We start from the raw sequence: 21,623 nt of genomic DNA on the forward strand, positions 1-21,623 counted from the left end.
TCCAGGCAATTTAAAAACCAAAAATAAGTAGTTCAGAATGTGTATTAAAGTACACAATTAACTTTTATGCAATCATTTGTTTTTGTAAAAAAAAAAAGGAACAGTAAGGACAACTCTATTAACAATAGAACACGTTCTGACAGGAAAAGTTTGGAATTGTTTTAAATATTTAAGATCCATATTGAACATATCCAAGGTAGTTAGAAAAGACATTCAATGAAGGTAGAATAGTGAATTAAAAAAAGAAATAAAATTATCTAGCACTTAAAGAGGAACCCCAATGCTGTATGACTTATTACTGCTGGGTTTTTTAAAAAAATTGAGAATTCTAATGCTATTCTTGGCCTGTTAGAACTTTTATCTGTTGTAAAAACTATATTTGGTTCTACTATGGCAGTGTTGGTCAATCTTTTTGGCATCAAGTATCAAAATAATAATAATAATAATTAATAATAATAATAATTTATTAGATTTGTATGCCGCCCCTCTCCGAAGACAAGAAGCGTGCGTGTGCTGGAAACCATAAGTGCAGCTGACCTGTATGCCTGCACAGGCTGGGAAGATTATCTTGTTTCCTGTGCATGTGTGCGCACCAGACAGCTGGTTTCTGACATGCATATGTGCTGGAAAACCAGTTGGCTGGTGCACATGCATATGCCAGAAACTGGAAGATCATCTTCATGGAATATGCATGCACACCGGGTTGCTGTTCTTCCAGTTTCCGGCACTCCCACGCATGTGTAGACGGCTGGCATGCCAGAACCCGGAAGAGCAACGGCTGACAGTTCGCGTTCCCAGAGAGCAAATTTCTATGGCATGTGTGCCACTTCCGGCACATATGCCAGGTCGGTTGTGAACAAGGCTCTCCTCATCCAGGATTTGATCCTGGAGGAGGAGACGACCTGGTATGTGTGACTGAAACCTGGCTGGGCCCAGAGGGAGGAGTTCCTCTCTCTGAAATATGTCCAGCCGGGTTTCAGGTATGGCATCAGCCACGCCCCCAGGGAAGGGGGGGAGGAATAGCTAAGGTGACTATTAGCCTACACAGAACTCACTGCTCCTGAGATTCCTCGCCTTCTGCAAGATGTTGAAGACCCATTTATGTCGCCAGGCATGGGGGGATTAATCCCCCCCCTGACTTGTAGCATTTGAGAATGTTGTGATTGTGTAGTCCTGATTGTTTTTAGTAATGATGGGCTTTAATTTAGTTTTTTTTAAAATATTGGATTTGTATTGTACTGTATTGCTTTTATTATTGTGAGCCGCCCCGAGTGCTCGGAGAGGGGCGGCATACAAATCTAGTAAATTATTATTATTATTATTATTATTATTATTAATTATTATTATTATTATTATTAGTTATTATTATATGCCATAGGTTTGCCATCACGGTACTATAGCCATAGACTTGATCAGGTCAAGCATTAGAATAAAACAGTAAAGCTTGAGATATGGTTTGAATTTTTATTCAGAGGTAATATTTTAAATATCTCGGCCTTTTGCTATAACAGAGAGTACCTAAATAAAATCTAAGTTGAATCAAGATGCAGGTAAAGCCGGCAAAAGAATTCTGGCTATGAACATAACCCTTAACACTGGCTGCTTAGAATATAACAAATATCATCTCTGAAAAAATGTGGCATTGGGGAGTGACAAACATGGGCAAAGTTGGTATTTCTCAGGGGCAAGAAAGGAATAATGGGTGAGTTCACTATTGCTAGAAAGATCATGTTCTGGGGCCCCCAAAGGTTCTCTGGGTAAAAAAAAAAAGTGAATCGTCCTGCAAGGTGGACTGGTGATTTTTAGAAATTTGACCAAGACTTGTCTCAGCCCAGCGCTTCCTTTCCCCACCATAACTGAATTCTCCAATGCGCTCACAAGCAGGATATGGAGAGAGTTCCTGCTTTTGTGCCATTGTAATTAATACTCAGAGACATACTGTTTCCAGTTCACTGAAGTCTAATAGCCTATCAATTTATCAAGCTGCTTTCTAAAACCATGAATGAGACACATGGTGTCTCTCTGGTAGGAAGGAATGGGACACAATTTTGACCTCAAGTATCAAAATATGAGGTAACAAGTTATGGAGATCTAGTTGGTGTTAAATTATTTATTTGTTTGTTTATTTAATGCTTATTAAAGGCATAAAATCGAATTGTGAATATTCTTCTGTCTTTAGAATAAGATAGTGATAATTCCATAAAAAGATACACATTTTGCTAATCTGCAGAACCCTTTATAAGGTCTGAGCAAAACATTTCAAACACAAAATGGCTTTTTCATTTGTTCTAAGCTTGGAACAGACACTTGTTCTGATTTTTTGTACCAGTCTTAAGACACAATGGGATTTTTGTTGTTTCAAGTATTTTGACATCCTGTAATTGACTTCTTTGCTTCTCCTTTATTTTCTCCAAGCCATTGAGAGTTCATTAGCCATTGAGCAAAGATTACATTGTTGCTAGCATATTGGTTGGCCCTAGTTCAGAGAAAGGCTGGGTGGGGTTGTATAGGGAGTGTGAGTTAATTATCTCTTCAGTGAGTCAGAATAATTTTGAATATAAGTCAGACTTCTATCTGATGGAAGAGAAGTTTATTGTGGCTTTTAAAATTTCTTGCTATAGGGTAATTATATGAAATGCTGCTTTCCCTCTGAATTCCCTGACTGTTGTGGGTTTTATTTGTCAGAAAGCTTGTCAGTTGAAAAAACCTGCATGTGCATGTACTGTAAGAACCTTCATAGAATTATAGAAGTTATTTTGTAGGAGCATAAGGAAGGCACTCCATTTTTGTTACTTTTGGGGAGGCATATTGCAGTTTTGTAAGTGATGTGTTTTTTAATTGTTTAAAGTTTAGCAAGTTGGTCAGTGTTTCTGTAGATCAAGTGATAAAAATTCAACATGAAATTTTGCCACTTCTAATTTATTGATACTTGAAGTATTTTGAACTATGTTTGAGCTGACTAAAAATTCTGTTTGTTGTCAAGTTGGAGGACATTCTTATAAAGAAAAAAATAATATATGTTTATTTTTGTGCACTGTCAATCCTACTCCAGATAGGAACAATGTGGTTTCACACAACATAATTATTCACACAACATGCTAACCCTTATTTTATTTAATCTTTATTTCATTCATTAAGTTTATATGACACCTAAACTACATAGGCTATGTTTACACAACTTGAGCAGAAATGTCATTGATTAGTTTGGTTCCGGGTGTCATGAACACAGTCATAAATGGCATTCAGTTCTCTTCATGTTTTATTTGTAATTTGTGGAAATAACAGCAGGAGACTTTCCTGTTTTTCTTGCTTGAAAATTGCCATTGGAGCAAACTTCAGGTGAATGCCATCATTCTAAGAGTAAGTTAAAAAATATGTGAGAATACAATTTTTTTGTTTTATTTTTCTCCATGTTCAAAATATAACTTCATATACCTTCAATACATCTTAATAATAATAATAACAATAACAATTTATTAGATTTGTATGTCCCCCCTCTCCGCAGACTTAATATACATATATCATTTTTCAAATACAATAAACTAGAACACATTCCAAGTTTGCTTTATATTATTTCATCTGTATCCATTTTTCTTCTCTCCATTTCCCTCTTTCTATCTCAGGTAGCTATTCTGCCTCTACTACCTACTTTCTTACTCCTACTCCATCCTTCTATTACCTTTCACTTCTTCTTTCTCCTACTCTGTCTACTCTCTCCCCTTTCTCTCCCATATTGTCTCATATTTTTTAAACTTACTCTTAAGTTAATTACTTAAGTTAATAAGTAATTCTTCATAATTACTTATCTCCATGTCATCAATATCAAGAATTCATTAGTATTACAAAATCCAGCTGTTAACAGATGTCTGCTTCCACAGCCTTTTTGGTATCTTTTTGTACCTTTATGGTCCCAGTCACTTATTCTTTTCAACATTGAAGTGTCTTAAAAGTTCAGTCTAATTCAAATAGAACCAAGTTGTCTTTCAGTATTTCAGTACAAATTATACCTTGCACAGTATTTCTGATATCAAAAAAGTTTCCCTGTTGAAGGTCAACAGCTGTGAAAACATCCATGAAAGTTTACCACCATTGCAATTATACCTACAAATCTGTAGATGGAACCCTCGTGATAACATTGATATGTATTTTTACTCGGTTCTATCAACAAAAGTATTTTCGTTGAAAAGAAAAAATAATTTATTTGCCAAACTATTAAACGACCATTTCTATTTTAATAAAATTCCAAATCCTCAGCTTAGGCATCAGTTCAATTTCACCTTCCCCCCCCCCACCGATTTCTCTATGATCTTCTGTAGGCTACATAGTTGCTTTTTAAATTTTTCTGTCCTTTTGTTCCCCTTTAGTTTCTTTTTAAACAATCCATTTAGACTTCTATCGGCGAAACAAACACTCACCAGTTTCTGTTTACTACCTTCTTCTCACTCTCAAGCATACTCCTATATTTTCCTTTCCAGGTGACCTTCTCCGATCTTTAAACAAGTCAGTCCGCTTGTAGCTGCTTGGATGGCTTTTTTGAAGTTGTCTTCCAGTGCCACCAGTCAAGGACTCTATGCTGGCTTCCTGGGGCAGAGGGGTTGCCACCCCTCTCAGATCACCAACAGCATCCCACTTCCTTACCACCCCTCCAGGGTGGTTGGGGTCTGATTCCAATGGAACCAGACCCCCCGAGGTGACATCGATATCAGGGTCACCGCAGCATACGGCCACGCCTTCTCGGGACAATACAACATTGTTATTACTGCAAAAACAAACAATGTCTAACTTGTCTTTAAATGCGATTGCATTAATCTTGCTCTAGAACAATTTGCAAACTTTTAAAGAATTTCTCCATATTTTAAATTCTCCATCCCAAGATTAACAACTGCTGCTATGAAATAAACTGGGTTGAACAAAACATTTTTATTTGGCTGATTGGCTGTAATCAGATCTTGCTTCATTAGGCAACTTGGTGATGAAAACTTGGTAACACATCCTTGAAGAGCAAATCTAGTAATTGCCAGAGGCAACTTATAATTTTCAGTAGGTTATTTCATTGGTTATGTGCACCAATATTTGTGAAGAGAGAGAATCACAGTAGATTTACAATTGTATTTGTAGAACACAGTAATCAAATCCAAGTTGAAGCTTAAAGTGCCAGTTTCAAATTGCTATGGATCTGAAACATGGAACAAATGCATTTTCACCCATTTGCAATTATAATGATAATAAAACAAGCTACTTTGAAATCTTTCATTATTTGTTCATACTTTCTATAGAAAACACCAATAGAAAAATTATTTTAAAATATTTAAAAGCCAGTTTTCCAACATGTCTTCTTTGAAGTTAAATAAATGTATATTGATTATTTGTAAGAGGGTTGCATCTTCTTAATAAAGACACATGGGATATGGAGTTACTACTTGCTTAATAGAAATTAGTCATAAATCAGAATCTTACCTTGCATGGAAGTAACTATCAGTAACTTTCCAAGACTTTTAAAGCATCTGAAACTTTTTAAAACTTTAAGGAATATTGTGAATAAAAGTTAAGTTAACTTTGGTTTTGCCATCTTTTAAGGCCTTTCCTCTCCAGAACACATTGCGCTGAGAAAATATACCCTCTCGTATACACTTTCTGTGTTTTTGTAGAAGTAAGTTACTTCTACAAAAAAAGTGTAAATGTGCTCTTTTATGCCTTTCCTATAAAATTATCTCTTATGCTGATATTTCTTGTTTTGGCCATTGAAAGCTGACTAAATATATTTATACTGTTAACTATTTATTCTCTTTCTAGAATTTGCTGTCAAGGAGCCCTGTTCTAGTAATTACTGCTGAAATCTTAATATTAACCCTCATACAACTTTTGTGATAATCAGATATCAGAGATATACATTTTAGGAAGCAAAAAATAGGGATTTAAAATAGCATACTGGACTATGCCTGAGCCAGTAATCATAAGGTAAGAACTAACAACAAAGTTGTTCTAACTTTACCAGAAATGTTCTGACACTGTTCTGAGCTTGGAAGACTTCCAGAATGGTCAGAGCAGTTCAGACAAAACAGTTTTTGAAAGATTTTGAATTTAAAATGTTTTTGCACACCGCCAGTACAAAGGTCTTTTCTTTTAGGGCTGTACTGAAGCAGTTTATCCAGTACTATGCTAGTTCAGTTATTGAAACTAAGCAGGAACTTATTATTGGGATTGAAGATTTTCAATCTTCAGTTTTATTCTGTAGCTTTCTTAAAAGGTTTATCTTTTCCATAACCATTTTTGGACATTACATTTTGTCAGATTTCAATTTCCAAGTTTATCCTGCTGGTAATATAAGTCATCATTCCACACCAAAACTAATTTTCAAGATGAAACTACAGCACAAAAACTTATCAGTAAGTCTGATTCCATTTTAGACTTGAAATAAAACTGGCGTCTTCTTCAACTGTAGCTGTTAAATGCAAAACCAGCTTATATTTAATTAACAGTTACTGCTGTTGTTAAGATGTCAGTGTGCTAATAATACTGTGCAAAAGTGTTAGGGAATTGTACAGAAAGAATGCTTTTAGAAATAGAAGTGTTAATAGTTTATTTTTAATCAATTAACAAAATAGAAAGTAAATGAACTGAAGAGAAATCCAAATCAAATCAAAATTTGATGTGACCACCCTTTGCCTTCAAAACAGCTCCAATTCTAGGCACGTTGAAGGAAGTTGTAAGTTCCTTCAAAAACCATTCTTAATGTACACATTTTTGTGCAATTGCCTAACATTTTTGTATAGTATTGTACATTTTCAAAGTTTACGTACTTTTGTCACAATTTACTGGCTGCTTAGTCTTATTGTTTACATTTCTTTCTATTTGACTATTGAAGAAAAACTCTTAGGAATACGATGTTGCCCAAATGGATGCTAAGGAATATTTTTGCACCCTATTTATATCATGTTTTCACTGTTCCCCAGTGAAATGGTTAAATGGGCAGCAATGTAGAATAGAATTGAATTCTTTATTGGCTAAGGCAGAGCACACAAGTAATTTGTCTTCAGTGCATAAGAGGTATATACAAGCAAAGAGTGATAAATCACGGTCATAATCATAAAATATAATAATAAATCAATGATAGTCGAAGGATACTAAATAAGCAATCAACATAAATCATAAGATACAAACAACAAAGTTATGCACATAAGAGGCTAAGGAAATAGGTAATAGGAAAGATAAGACAGATAATAGTATTACGACCCTACTATGTGGTTTGACTTTTCAGGGCATAAGACAATGGTGTGAGAATTAGTTGTTTATCAGAGTGTTGGCATGGAGGAAAAACCTGCTTCTAGTTGTTTTGACATGCAATGTCCTATAGAGTGAAGAAGTTGAAACAGTTTATGTCTAGATGTTAGGGGTGTAGATATTTTCCCAGCCCTCTTTCTGGCTCTGCCTTCATACATTTATTTAAGAAAGTAAGCCATTTCAACTTTATTTACTAAGAAAACAAATGGTTGTTCATAGTTTTATCACTCTACTTGGGCTTGATGTAATTATTTATTTAACAAGATGACATAATTATACTAATACATAAACAGGCTAATTTCCCTCCCTTTGTATCCCACAGCACGAGGGAGTGCTGTCAGTATTTATCCCCAAAGATGAGAACAGATGAGATCAGTCTAGCCCATAAGACTTTCCCACCAAGTATATGGTTTCAGTACTTGCTTTCTGTGATGCAATGAAAGTATTTTCAGCTAACGGGAAAAAGTTGCTTTGAAGAGAAGTTCAAAAGCTATTTGAATCTTGCAAGTGAGTCTAGCAACAGTACCAGTCTTTAAAAGGTGTACTTTTTCATGCTTCACCCAGAAAAGGGTGTTCCGAACTCTCAGAAGAACCCAAGCTCTTACTCCAGATCATACTGTGTTTCCCTGAAAATAAGACAGCGTGTTATATTAATTTTTGCTCCCAAAGATGTACTGTGTCTTATTTTCAGGGGATGTCTTATTTTTTCCCCAATGAATTGTATCCTGTATCCTGCTGCAGCAAAAACGCATCCAAAAACGCAGCCGCATGTTAGATGTGTGTTGGATGTGTTTTAAATCTGATTGATGTAGCATTTTGGGATGCAATTTATGGACAGCAGTGTTAAAGTTCTGTTCAGGAATCCTGCACATCTCCTATGTCTTACTTTCGGGGGATGCCTTATATTAGGCAATTCTACAAAACCTCTCCTATGTCTTACTTTCGGGGGTGACTTATTTTCGGGAAAACAGAGTATTAAGAATGCACTACTTATTCTAAGCCTTCTTTTTTCTATTCTATTTGTTTTGGGGGGGGGTTCTTTTGTTCATTACTGTATATAAATGCCTTTTTTTTTAACATAATTCCATTGCCATTTTTTTTTAAAAATCCTTTTTAAAAAATATAGAAGCCTTTAAGATTCATCTCAAATGAGTCAAAGTATGCTGGAGGAAAAGGATGAAGTATAATCAGACAAAAAACCCTATAATAATATGTTCTCATTTAGGAAGGAAAGAAAACAATTTAGCGGGATGATAGAAACTTGACCAGACAAGAGGCTATTGTTTTACAACTCTACTTTGTTCCTTAAGGTGTAGGCAGATTTATGGCTTAGATCACCGGGTATTACGATGACTCAGCACCACTGAACCCTTTTATTTGCAGTACCTTGTTAGTTCTAGACAACAAATTTATTTTAGCAAAAATATAAAGGCAAAAAAGTTTCATCCCGCTAATAGAAAAAGTGTTTGGGGGACCCCAGTTTATTGTATTAGACATAAAAGCCTTGCAGTAATGTACTTCCCCTTCCCCATTCAGGTACCGTAGTCATTTGACCCTATTCCCAAGTATTTCATTTGAATCACTATTGTAAATTCTGGTTTATTTGTTGCCTCTGTTTATGTGTACTTTTCTACATTATGTTTTTATCCTATCTCTTTCTGACAAAACCAGAACATAGTACAAAACAGTCTAAAAGATTTACAATCAACCTAGAAAAAATGACACAAGAACGTTTCCCAACAGATTGTGAATGAAAAATGCACAAGGAAAAATTATGGGGGAAATGTAGATTTGTGTTGTTTTGCCTGAATGGATGATAGAGCATTTTAGTGAGTAATTAAAACTTGGAAGCTTGCCATATTTATTAGACATGAGTTTCCTTGAAAATAATGTTGGGATCATAGGCCAATGTAGAATAAAATATTCAGAACAACTCTTCATTTTTATCCTCCAAGTCCTGAATCAAAACTTTAGTTCTAGCAGTTGTGACTTTTTTTTTCAATAACTGCTAGTAAAGGTAAGTTCCTCTTAATTATCTTCTTCTAAACAAAGAAGTAAAAACAAAATAATCCCAGACAAATAAATCAACACTGATAAGATTTTCACCTACTGATTTGCTGATCCTTAAAAGAAAAAAAACCTAAGAGACTTTGGAAGCAAAATAGTGCTTTAGCTATTTTGGCTAGGTCTATCAATATTTTAAGGTAATGAATCGTTGAGTGGTTGACTAAGTGGTATGTCATTGTCAACTCCTACCATTAGTAGTGACTGAATAGTTTTTTTCTCCATGACCATCTATCCCTAACCTTGTATTCTGGAAGATATGTTCCAAAGATCCGGCCACCTTGCTGCTGGTTGCTCCTTCCTTCCTTCCTTCCTTCCTTCCTCCCTCCCTCCTCTTCCTTTCTCTCTTTCATTCCATTCTTTTCCCTTCCCTCTTTTACTTTCCCTCTTTCCCAGTATTACAATCTTTATTCCATAAATTTCTAGCATTCAAATGGTAAATTCAAGGTCTACAAAGGTAATCAATTTTAAATATTTTTTTTCTTCCCCCGCTAAAAAGATATTAAAATGATGCACATTTTTAAAAAGACTGTCTAGCAAATAAGGGGTTTTTATGACATGCAATTTCCATTATCACAATAATAAATCCCCATCTCTGACGACAGAAATTTTGACTTCTTAATTAGAGTATGTGTGGGTAATTGTAAGATGTCAAAAGCCAAAACTGTATCTACAGGTTGGGGCATACTCTGGCATCAAACTTTAAAGTAAATCCTAAATTGGTACTGGTTTCAGAATGTTCCAGGAAGTACACACCCTTATGGTAACTTTTTCTTAGTGTATCTAATTAACTTGCCCATGCTAGCGGCTACAATAATTGTCCCAACCTGCTTCTGCCTAGAGAGTTAGGTAGTGCTGAGCAGGGGTAGTGAAATTAAAGGCAAACAATTGCCCAAAAGCACACACTAATTAGAGCTAAGTCTTCTGACTCATTTCCTGCACATTTAATGCTTAGTGAAGGTCTTTCCTTTCACTACAATAAAACAATATGATAGCTTTACAGTATTCATAATTGCCAAACAAAAGAGAATTCCCAGAAGGAAATACAAATATATTTGTATTTATTATTTAGCAATGTCTGTTTGACATTGTTGGCGTTCATAGGGACCACCATTTCCGGTTAAAAAAATAAGTACAACTCACAAACGTAAATATATCAGCAAAGATTATAAATATAAACTTTAGGAATTATCAAAGTTCATATGTACAGCTGCCATCTGCAGAAAGGATTTTATAGTAATTTCAGGCATAGTCCTGAAATAAAATCCAGAAATGACTTGCAGTTAAGTCCATTTTTCAAGAAATATTTTCTTCAATGTGGCAACTAACATTTTGTTTGACATGGCAATTAATAGATCAGTAGTCTGTACTGACACAACAAAACTGATAGAGGATTGGAAAGAGATTTGTCTACTACCCTGCATTAAGAAACTCTAAAATGTAAGTTCAGAAGTTATACATTTCTACAGCATGAGTTCTGTTGTCTTTGTATCTCTATGTCTGCAGTTTAGGAGCACCAATGGAGCCGCTCTTAATTTTATTATTCCACATACAAAATTATTCCACATACAAAATTCAGCCGTCTATCTAACAAAATAATACGACAAAAAGAATTTAGCTGCTATAAAGATGACTATAATTCCCATGTTCTCTGGAACTGGGATAAACAAATCCCAGTTTTTATTTGAATTAAATAGATGCAAATCAGTCATTTTAACTGAAATTATTTCATAAGCTTGGGTAGTTATACAAAACTGACATGCACTCCGAGGACTCAGTCTGATGGCACTAATCCCTTTCTATGAGCAAAAAGCCTCACTTAGTCAACACATTGCTAACCGGCAGTTAGCCAGCTAAAAATGGCAATATGTCATTTTTAATATGTTAGACAAGGAGTCTTTTCACTGTGTTTACAGCAGCCTTATACTGGTCCCCAGCAACCAAAGAGCCACAACTTTAACACAGATCACTAAGAATGAAAATTTTACATCACAAATAAGTAGTTTGTAGAAAAGCTAGTGAAAGTTAAATGCATATACAAATTTTGTGTTTTCTTTCCTAGATAATGAGAAAAATTGTATTAATTAAATGAAAGAAATATATACTTAATATTTTGTATCTTGGAACGAGTAGTTCATTCCAACTATTCATCTTCCGAATTAAGAATAATGAAAAAGGGAGTTAGAGATTTATGCCTTTTACACCCAGATTTGCATGATGGATTCAATCTCACAAAAAAGTGAAGCCTACAGTCTGCCCAAAACTGATTCAACAACAACAACGAACTGATCATTAAGTAAACACATCTAGGCATGTATTGTTCAATTTCTGTTCTTGTACTTTTCCACTACTTTTTACAAGAATGGAACTAGAATGGAATTTTTTCTTATTTCAAAGATTTTTTTAAAAGTGGTTATTTGAGAAACCATTTTTATAATTCTCATTAGCAAATCAAATGAAACCTTGACAATTCCTGGTTAGGAATAATCAAATGAGAGCTTCCGACGAAGGAGCTGCCTTATGTTTGATCATAGACATAAGACTTTCTTTGGTACTCCTTGTCTTAAAACTAGTTACTTTATGACTATTTAAAAGTATGACAGCTTTGGAAAGGATGCTTTATGGCCCATAAAGCATGTTTGGTTGTCATAAAATTTTGTGTACACACACACACAGATCACAATCTGAGTGGCTACAACCTGCACTTATCACAGTTACCAAGCAACCTGTGATCATGTGATTGCCATTTGTAATCTCTGCTGACTTTTCCAGAAAGTCAGTGGAGAAGATGCCACCTATTGTAGAGCTGAGATTTCCTCCTGGCAACCTCTTTGAGGAGAGAGCTGCCTGCCCGGAGGGAATCTCAGCTGGGATTATGCAGATTAGCTCTGCCTCCCAAAATAGGTATTCCTTCAAGAATGAAAAGCCTGCCTACTGGCAGAAGGGGAACTCCTCCATTGAGCTGCAGAAAGAGAGATCCTGAAGATTCCAGCTCTGTTTAAGCAGCCCTCTTCCGAACATGAAGAGAAGTCAAATTCCTCTGGTGGGTTGCACAAATGAAATAGATCTTTGGGATCCAAGGTTTGTTTCTGCAGCTTGTAACAGGAGTTCCCTTGTACACATACAGGGGAGCTGAGCTCCCATAGCAGACTGCAGATAGGAAATTTGGATCCTGGGTATTTTCCTATAGCACATTACAAGAGATCCCTTCTGCCCTCCTTCACGGGGTAACTCTTCCTCCATTGCCTTAAGGACCGCAACTGGCATTGCTGTTGTCTAGGCAAGCAGTCACGTGGATACTGAAAGACAGATTCTGGCCCCAATTGTGGTCATAACTTAAATACTACAGTCGTAAGTCAACAAAAAAATAGAATCTGTAGATGGTATTAAATGTACTATATGATTCAAACATTTTTAATGGCGTATTTTGCTCAGCCTTAGACCACTTAACTTTTGCATATTTATTGCTCCCAACCAAGTTATTATTTTGGCTGCACTCTCAAATGCTATTCTGAGCACCTCTCGTTAATCTCAACAGGACTTTATTTCAAGTAAAAAATTAATAGAATTAGATTCTTAGAAAATATCCTATTTTTATTGTATTTAAATTACAAGCAGTGAGTAAAATGGAACGAGAAGTGGAATCATATAATTAAGAACCACAATCAACTGCATGGTGTGCAAGAGCTTATGAAGTGTTGAAAATAATTTAGCTTTCTATTTATTTTGAAAATATCCATTTGGCTTGACCCCCGTTTCCCCTGTAGTTTACTCTGTAAGATAATTTTTTGAGATGGAGAACACATGCAACAAACACTAACCTTTGACTGCTTTCTTCTGCCATGGTGTTTTGCTTGAAAACAAGAGCAACCCCAGTTGTCTTTAAATTATTTTATTCCGCTCTACAGTTTAGTTTTACTTCTCAAGGCCCAAGCAGCTGGATATTATTTTTCCTAAGAATATGCATGCTTTTTACTTCAGTCAAATGCAAATACATGCCCTCTTCTGCACGCTTCATTTCACTTTCTAATAATATAGAAATAACTTGAAATATACAGGTGTCTTTTTATATAAATTTTCCATTATATATATATATATATATATATATATATATATATATATATATATATATATATATATATATATATATGTTTTCGTAAATTTTCACGGGTATATGTATGTAGATTGTTCTGAGTTCGGGTTTTGCCCTGTGTAATGTTTTGCATGTCTATGCGACGTTTCGGCGAAATCATTCTGGCGACGTTTCGATGAGGTCCCACTCATCATCTTCAGGCTGGTGTTTCTGTCCTTGTTCTCAGGCGAACAGTGTTCGCCTGAGAACAAGGACAGAAACACCAGCCTGAAGATGATGAGTGGGACCTCATCGAAACGTCGCCAGAAATTTCCAAATCCTACACGGGAAGAAACCCGAATATACCAAGACCGTCATACCTGTACCCGTGAAAATCTACGAAAACAAATATATATATATATATATATATATATATATATATATATATATATATATATATATATATATATATATACTGTATATATATCACATGTTTTTTTCTGAAATTTTAAAATTAAGGGAGACTAGGATGGCACCATTTCGGCCTTGTGTATGTATATATATATATACTGTATGTGTGTGTGTGTGTGTGTGTGTGTATGTATGTATGTGTGTGTGTATATATATATATATATATCATGTTTTTGCTGAATTTGAAAATTAAGGGAGACTAGGATAGATCTATTTCAGCCTTATTTTGGCCTCATCAGCTAGCCATACCCTCACTGGGACTTGCACCTGCAACCTTTGCCTTGGAAGGCAGAGAATTAACCTCTAGGCTATAGTATTTAATCCTTTCAGCTCTGTACAAGAGAAGGGTTACATTTTGTGTCGAATCACCCTGGTACCTCTCGGCCCAATATATATATATTGTGGTTTACCCTAGCACAAAGCCAAAAGCACCAGCCTGAAGATGATGAGTGGGGCCTCGCCGAAACATCACCAGGAATCTCTGAAACTTACACAGGAAGAAACTCAAATATGCCAAGACCTACCTACCTACATACATACATACATATATACATATCTGGTGTCATACCACAAAATAACATTTTTAAAGCCACATTATTCTATTAGCAAAGATTTCAAAATTAAAGTGTTTTTCCTGTCTAGCCAGGTATTAATAGCAATATTACCACTTAAATTTATATACCACTCCATAGTCCTTTACAGCACTTTCAGCAGTTTAGAGTTAGCATATTGCCTCCAACAATCTGAGTCCTCATTTTATAGACCTGGGAACGATGGAAGGCTGAGATAATCTTGAGCAAATCAAAATTGAACCCCGGGCTGTGGGTAGAGTTTACTACTGCATTCTAACCACTGCACCATCATAGCTCTTTAAAGTATTACAGTACTCAAACACATCCAATCTTTCACTTTAAGTAGCCACATAAACTCAATATATTAAGGGGCAATAACAATATTATTGAAAAATAGTTTATCTAAAAAAGAAGAATAAGTGGGCGAGTAAAAGCAGCTAATAATTATAGAATAGAGCATTAAGACTTCTGCAAATGTACCGTATTTGTGACATACACACAGCTCATCACAATACACTAGATCTTTTTACATATTTCAGTGCTACATTCTTTGCTTCTGCGCATGCAGAAACGTAATAGACAATAGAACTAAGGACTCTTCTGCCCTACCTCACTTTTGCACCTCACTTTATCACAACTAAAATCATACAAAAGAGTAAATACATGCAAAAAAAGCAGAGCATGAAAATGTAACCAACTTAGCATTGTATGTATGTATGTAAAATGTACATTAAACGTAGCATTTACAGAAATTATTTCTTCTTGAATCATAAAAGCAGCCAATAGTTCCATGTAAAAGCTTTGTTTCAAAGAGCTCTTTTCTAAAGCTGTATCAAATGTTTGTTAAAATCTAAAGTGGAGTATCAGAACATTGGCCACAGATTGCACTTCCTATTATTTTGTAATAAATTCATATTTTAGCTGCGGTGCCTTTTGTAGTTTTGCTTTCTGCAGAGAATTGAGCGATTATAAACAAAATGTTTGATTCATTTCCAAGTAAGAATTAAAAACAAGTTCTGCAACAAAGTTCAGAGATCTACTCTTAGCTACACCCCAGACTTTGTACTGGCTATTTTTTGTACTTCATAATAGCCACATTCTTGGGTCAAAATCATCTGCAATAGGATTTATGATAAAGACAGATTATCTCTATTGTTTTTAAAAACAAAATTAAAAAGGTGATGCATGCTATTAAGCCATGTGTAACATTTTAAAGATTCAGTATTGTTTATCTCATTGGATAATATTCTGACATAAAACATCACTTAAAGGTGTTTCTCTTTAATCCTCTATGCTTGGGCTAAAAGAAATCCTAAAGTCAAGACCTGTTAACTGTTGTGGTTGGCTCTGGCCCAGCTCCTACCCCAGGGAATGGGGAGGTGGATGCAGGGGAAACTTCAACATGTCACAGGCTTGTGTTATTACGGACAGAATCAGTTCAGAGTTTAGTTTCCTTGGACGAAGAAGAAGGTGGGAGTGACTCGGCAGAGGAGGGCTTGGCACACAGCCAAGGCAGTCAGTCTTCCTTATCTTCTATAGCTTCAGATGATGACATTTTGGACCCACGCAAGCGCAGAATTATGCGTAGAAGAGACCAAGTAAGAATATATTACAGGAAATAAGGGAGGCAACTTGTGTTGGGGCTTCAGTAATTAGGGCTGTTGCTATAAATAGCAGCATGTGGGTTTGGCCATTGTGGAAGAATATCTGTTGCAGTTTTGTCAGGAATCTTGTGTGCTGGACTTTGTTGCCTGTTCACGCCTTTGAAACCAAAGCAGAGCAGCGTGTTTGTGTCTGTCTCCCTTCCTTGGAAGAAGAAGGGGTGCGAAGTTTCTCCACAGCTGCTGGCTAAGCTCTTAATGACTGCTTAAGGGAAATTGTACAGACTACCTTGTTGTTTTGGGAAGAGTGCTCTTTGAAATACAAAAAGAGTGCTTAGTTTATTTTGACTTTTGTGATAAAGAACATTGTTTTGAATTTTCAAACGTGTGTGTGTGTGTGTGTCTGAAATTTGTATCCTTGAATTTTCGGGAGGCTCCTATCAGAAAGCCCGGCAGAACATTGACATAATTATACTTTTTTGGGGGTGTGGAGTTGCAGCAAAGAGGACAAAAATAGTAACCATAGTTTCTTTTGGATTTTTTAAACTTCTCAATGTAGTTTATTTCTTTGGAAACCTTTGACAGTCTTTGATCAATGATAACTACACCCAGCCCTGCTTAGCTTCAGATACAGTTCTTAACACCTGCTGAGATGTAGCAGTTGCTGTTCATATATAAAATAAAAATCACTATAGAACAAAACTATTATCTAATATACAAAATATTTATTTCAATAGCCTTAAAACAAAGCACATAATAAACCATTTATAAACAAAATAAACCATCTTGGTTCAAATGGTATATTTAAAAAATCATTACATAGAAGATTGGCAGCATAAAAAGACCTCATGGTCCATCTAGTCTGCCGCTATACTATTTTCTTTATTCCTGTATTTTATTTTAGGATGGATATATGTTTATCCCAGGCATGTTTAAATTCAGTTATTGTGGATTAACCAACCACGTCTGCTGGAAGTTTGTTTCAAGCATCTACTACTCTTTTAGTATCTACTACTCTTTCATTAACATACTTTAATCAAGAGCAATGATATATTCCTATCCAGACCATTTCTCTGAAGAAATTGAAGTTTGTTATCTAATTAGCTCTGCATAATTTACAAAGACATATGGTTATGGATTTATTGTTACATTTTTTAAAAAGTTGAAAATATATTTTTAAAAAGTGGTAGGAATGTATTATTATCTACTTCTCTTTTTTATTATTTTAAATAGCTCTGTAGTTTTTTTTAAATATTTGCACTACTTGTTTTTCCTCAAACACTTTAATAAAGGCCAGAGTTAAATACATATACTTAACTGTTAAGTCTGCAAACAATGTGAAGATTAAATCAAACAAAAGGTAAATAAGTGATACAATTAAAGTGATAAGACTTTCATTTTTTCTGTACAATCTTTTGTGTAGACATGGGCCTAGCCCTAGAGTATTAGAAAGGCCAAATACCTTCATGCCACAATGATAATGAATCTTCTGAAAAGCTTTGCACCCTTATACAGTTTAATTACTTACCATATTGCTTCTTTGCTTTGTATTGGCATACATTCTGTGCACAATTATAAACAGCTTTCAATCTCTCTGATATGAGATGAATCTTTTCTTTATACCTCTTTAAACGTAATTAAAGAAGTAAAATAAGACTTCATTATGAAAATACATAAGGGCAAAATTTCAATGGGTGGTATATATTTATTGAGATGAAGATGAGTTATATTCATCCTCATCATTAAACGCATGATGGGTAGCACAGTGATTGTGAGAAGCATAGTGTTGCTTTGCTGAACTGTTGGCTGCTAGAGGATGACTTCCCTATTGCTAAGGCTGCTTCAGCATCTATATCAGCAGTGGGTTGTACCCAGTGCAGTCCAGTTCTGCGAAGCGGTAGCAGCAGCCGACGGAGGCTGTGCCCACCCACCCAGGACATTTCTGCCCATGTGCAGAAATGTGCACAAGCATGAGCGCGTGCACAAACCAGTTGCAACTGGTTTTAGAATCCTTCTGATCTACGCATAGAATTTTCACTAAGAATAGAGTGGAATTCAATGCAATCCAATGCAATAAAACTTTACTGTCACTTTAAATGTACACTAATCAGCATACATTATATACAATACAACATAAAACAGAAAAGTATCAACTTACGCAGCAAAAACTGTTTTCCATGTAAAATCTAAAACTTACATTTCACTAAATTTTATCATCGCCAGCTTGATTCGAACACATATATTCATAGCCTGGCAACAAAAAAAGATCAAATCCATGTGGCATGTGTGATTAAGGCATTACTAGACAGAATTTTCAAATGATTTGTCGTCATAGACATCAACTCAGACGAATTATAAACTGTGGAAAAATGACCATCATGCACTGTCCATATGCAATATACCGACATATATATTACCTTAACTTAAAAATAGCAGTGCTCCCATTTATTATCAGTGGAACCTGATTTTACAGAATTTAACACTAGTTCAGGCAATACATTCCTTTAGGCATATCTAAAAGAAATAACAAAATACAATCCAGCATAGCATACCTAAATTATGGTATACAAATATAAAAACAAAACATTTTTTTCTGTAATCCTCAATTTAGCAATATAGATATCTAAAATTCTGAAAAAATAGCTCTCAACTTTTACTTAGGAGCATGCCCTGTCAATCATTGAAGCTGCATTTATCAAACCCATCCTTTCTCCAAATGCAAAATATGACATTTTGTGTTCAGCTACACTATGGAAAGAAATTGTAGCATATTTCTCCATAGAAAACTTAAAACATACAATGTTAATTCAATTTTTCTAATTTATATAATTATGATCCCAGACATGAGACTTTCATATATTATTTTATGGAAGACATTAACTAAATACAGTAATTATTATCAATTTCTGTTCCTTGCAGAGCTACTAGCATTCTTTCTTTATTAATTAAACAAATACAAATAGTCATTTCTCAGTAACAGAATTTACTGAAGAAACTTTATGCACAGTTTTCTTGCTATCTCTCTTAAGCTCTGTGCTGTAGTGAATAAAATATAGGAATGGAAAGTTTTATTCTATTACATCCTGTCAATTACTGACTCCAGTGAAAAATGTAGTTTTAATTTAAGCATAGGGATGGTGTGGAAAAACAAAACAAAAGCATAACTCTTAAAACTTCACAAAGATAAGATTTAATTCCTTGCATTTGGGGGGGGGAAATGACACTTGGATATCACGTTGCATTAATATAATATTTTTTTAATGTGATTATTCTAGGATCTGCAAAAGCAGAGAAAACACTGACATGATGAAATATGCATCGAGATAAATATGCTTATTATAAAAAGTGTAACTTAAGAATAGCTCAGTGGAGACCAGAATTTTCCACATCTCTATTATTTATATATAATATCTTTTTTTCTATCACTTTCAGGACAATCAGACATGAACAACTTTTTCATATACCCTCTTATTTGTTAAATATATGTTTAGTTTAGTTTTTAGTTTTATTGGATTTATATGCCGCCCCTCTCCAAAAACTCGGGGCGGCTAACAGCAATCATAAACAATATACAGTAATAATCCAAAACTAAAAGCGAATTTAAAAAACCCTTAATATAAAAAACCAAACATACATACAAGCATACCATATATACAATTGTAAAGCCTAGGGGGGGAAGTAATCTTAATTCCTCCATGCCTGGCGGCAGAGGTGGGTTTTAAGTAGCTTGTGAAAGACAAGGAGGGTGGGGGCAATTCTAATCTCTGGGGGGAGTTGGTTCCAGAGGGCCGGGGCCGCCACAGAGAAGGCTCTTCCCCTGGGTCCCGCCAAGCGGCATTGTTTAGTTGACGGGACCCGGAGAAGACCCACTCTGACTACCTTCTTTTATTTGTGGCTAGATTAGATTTCAAAACTAGCCCTCATACAGGTTTTTGAGTAAAGAATTGAAGTAAACTGTCTGACCGACATATAGATTTTTCACAGAACTGCTAAAATATGCAGATAGCTCATTTTTTCCTAATTAGCAGGAGGACTGGAAGAATTACTGAGGAGGCCATTTGGAATAGTAGCTAATTTAAATATCACAGATTGTTTATGAGTTCTAAATCTCCAATTTCAGAAATTTCAAAGTACCAATTAGTTGTATAATCTGCCAGCTTTTATAAATCACTCAATACTTTCATCCTCATTTAATCTGACATTAGAAATATTTCACTAACATGAGGTTTTGTACTGAATCTATGAATGCAAAAAACTGTCACTTTACCTGCAACAGTAATTTTCTAAAGCTTTAGGCACTAGCTGTTTTTAAATCTCCAGCATTTGGCTGCCCCTAGGCTAAGTGACATCCTTCTTTGTTTCAACACTTCATTGTCATAATCGATTTCAAAAGCATTGTTAAAATTGAACCAAGTATCCAAACCTGCAAAAGAGAAAAAGTAGCAGAGGATACTTCCTATAGAACTTAGCTACATTTTCTAAATTGTACATTAATACATGCCCAAATACAATTATATTTTCTTGATTACTTCATAACTCAAAGATATATTTAAAACATAACTAGGTTCAGCTAAAGCTATACATGCATTTCTGCAATTGCCATCTCAGCAGGTTCAAATGCTATTTTTCCAATTAAAACACATTTTTCATACCAGGCAATAGGAGTTGATAAGCTCTTCTACCTCATTAAGCAAGTTTGAAATTGAATAAAAAGGAACTTGGTTAGGCCAAAACTTTTTTCTTGAACTAAATCCAAAGGATTTAAATGTCAGCAGCAAAATACATTTTCTCCTCCTTTCATCTTGATGACGAAAATAGTTCTTCACTGCTTTAAGAGAATCTGTTCTGGAAAAATATTTTTAGTGGCCACATTATTAGAAATATTATAACACTATAAAACACTACAAAATTCCCAGTATAATTTAAGGTCACCATGCTCTAGCTTTTCTAGTTTTCTCTTGCTTTTAGATTTCATTTAAAGCAAAGTCAGTTTGAGTAACGTGTTAATTCATACTGGGAATGTTACCAAATTAATTTCATTCAAGGAGGAAAATAAAACCATTATATTTCCATTTATATTATTATGCTATACTACACTGCTCAAAAAAATAAAGGGAACACTTAAACAACGCAATATATTTCCAAGTAAATCAAACTTCTGTGAAATCAAACTGTCCACTTAGGAAGCGACACTGATTGACAATTTCACAGGCTGTTATGCACATTAGCCGCTCCGAGACTTCGGAGAGGGGCAGCATATAAATCTAATTAATAATAATAATAATAATAATAATAATAATAATTATTATTATTATTATTATTTATTAGATTTGTATGCTGCCCCTCTCCGAAGACTCGGGGCGGCTCACAACAACGATAAAAACAATATTATACTGGCAGAAATCTAATATTAAAAAAAAATTAAAAACCCTATCATAATTAAAAAGCAAACAGCACATACATACCAAACATAAATTATAATAAGCCTGGGGGAAAGGTGTCTCAAATCCCCCATGCCTGGCGGTATAGGTGGGTCTTAAGTAGTTTACGAAAGATAAGGAG

The sequence above is a fragment of the Erythrolamprus reginae genome, chromosome 5 (genome assembly GCF_031021105.1).
Source record: "Erythrolamprus reginae isolate rEryReg1 chromosome 5, rEryReg1.hap1, whole genome shotgun sequence".
Classification (NCBI taxonomy): domain Eukaryota; kingdom Metazoa; phylum Chordata; class Lepidosauria; order Squamata; family Dipsadidae; genus Erythrolamprus; species Erythrolamprus reginae.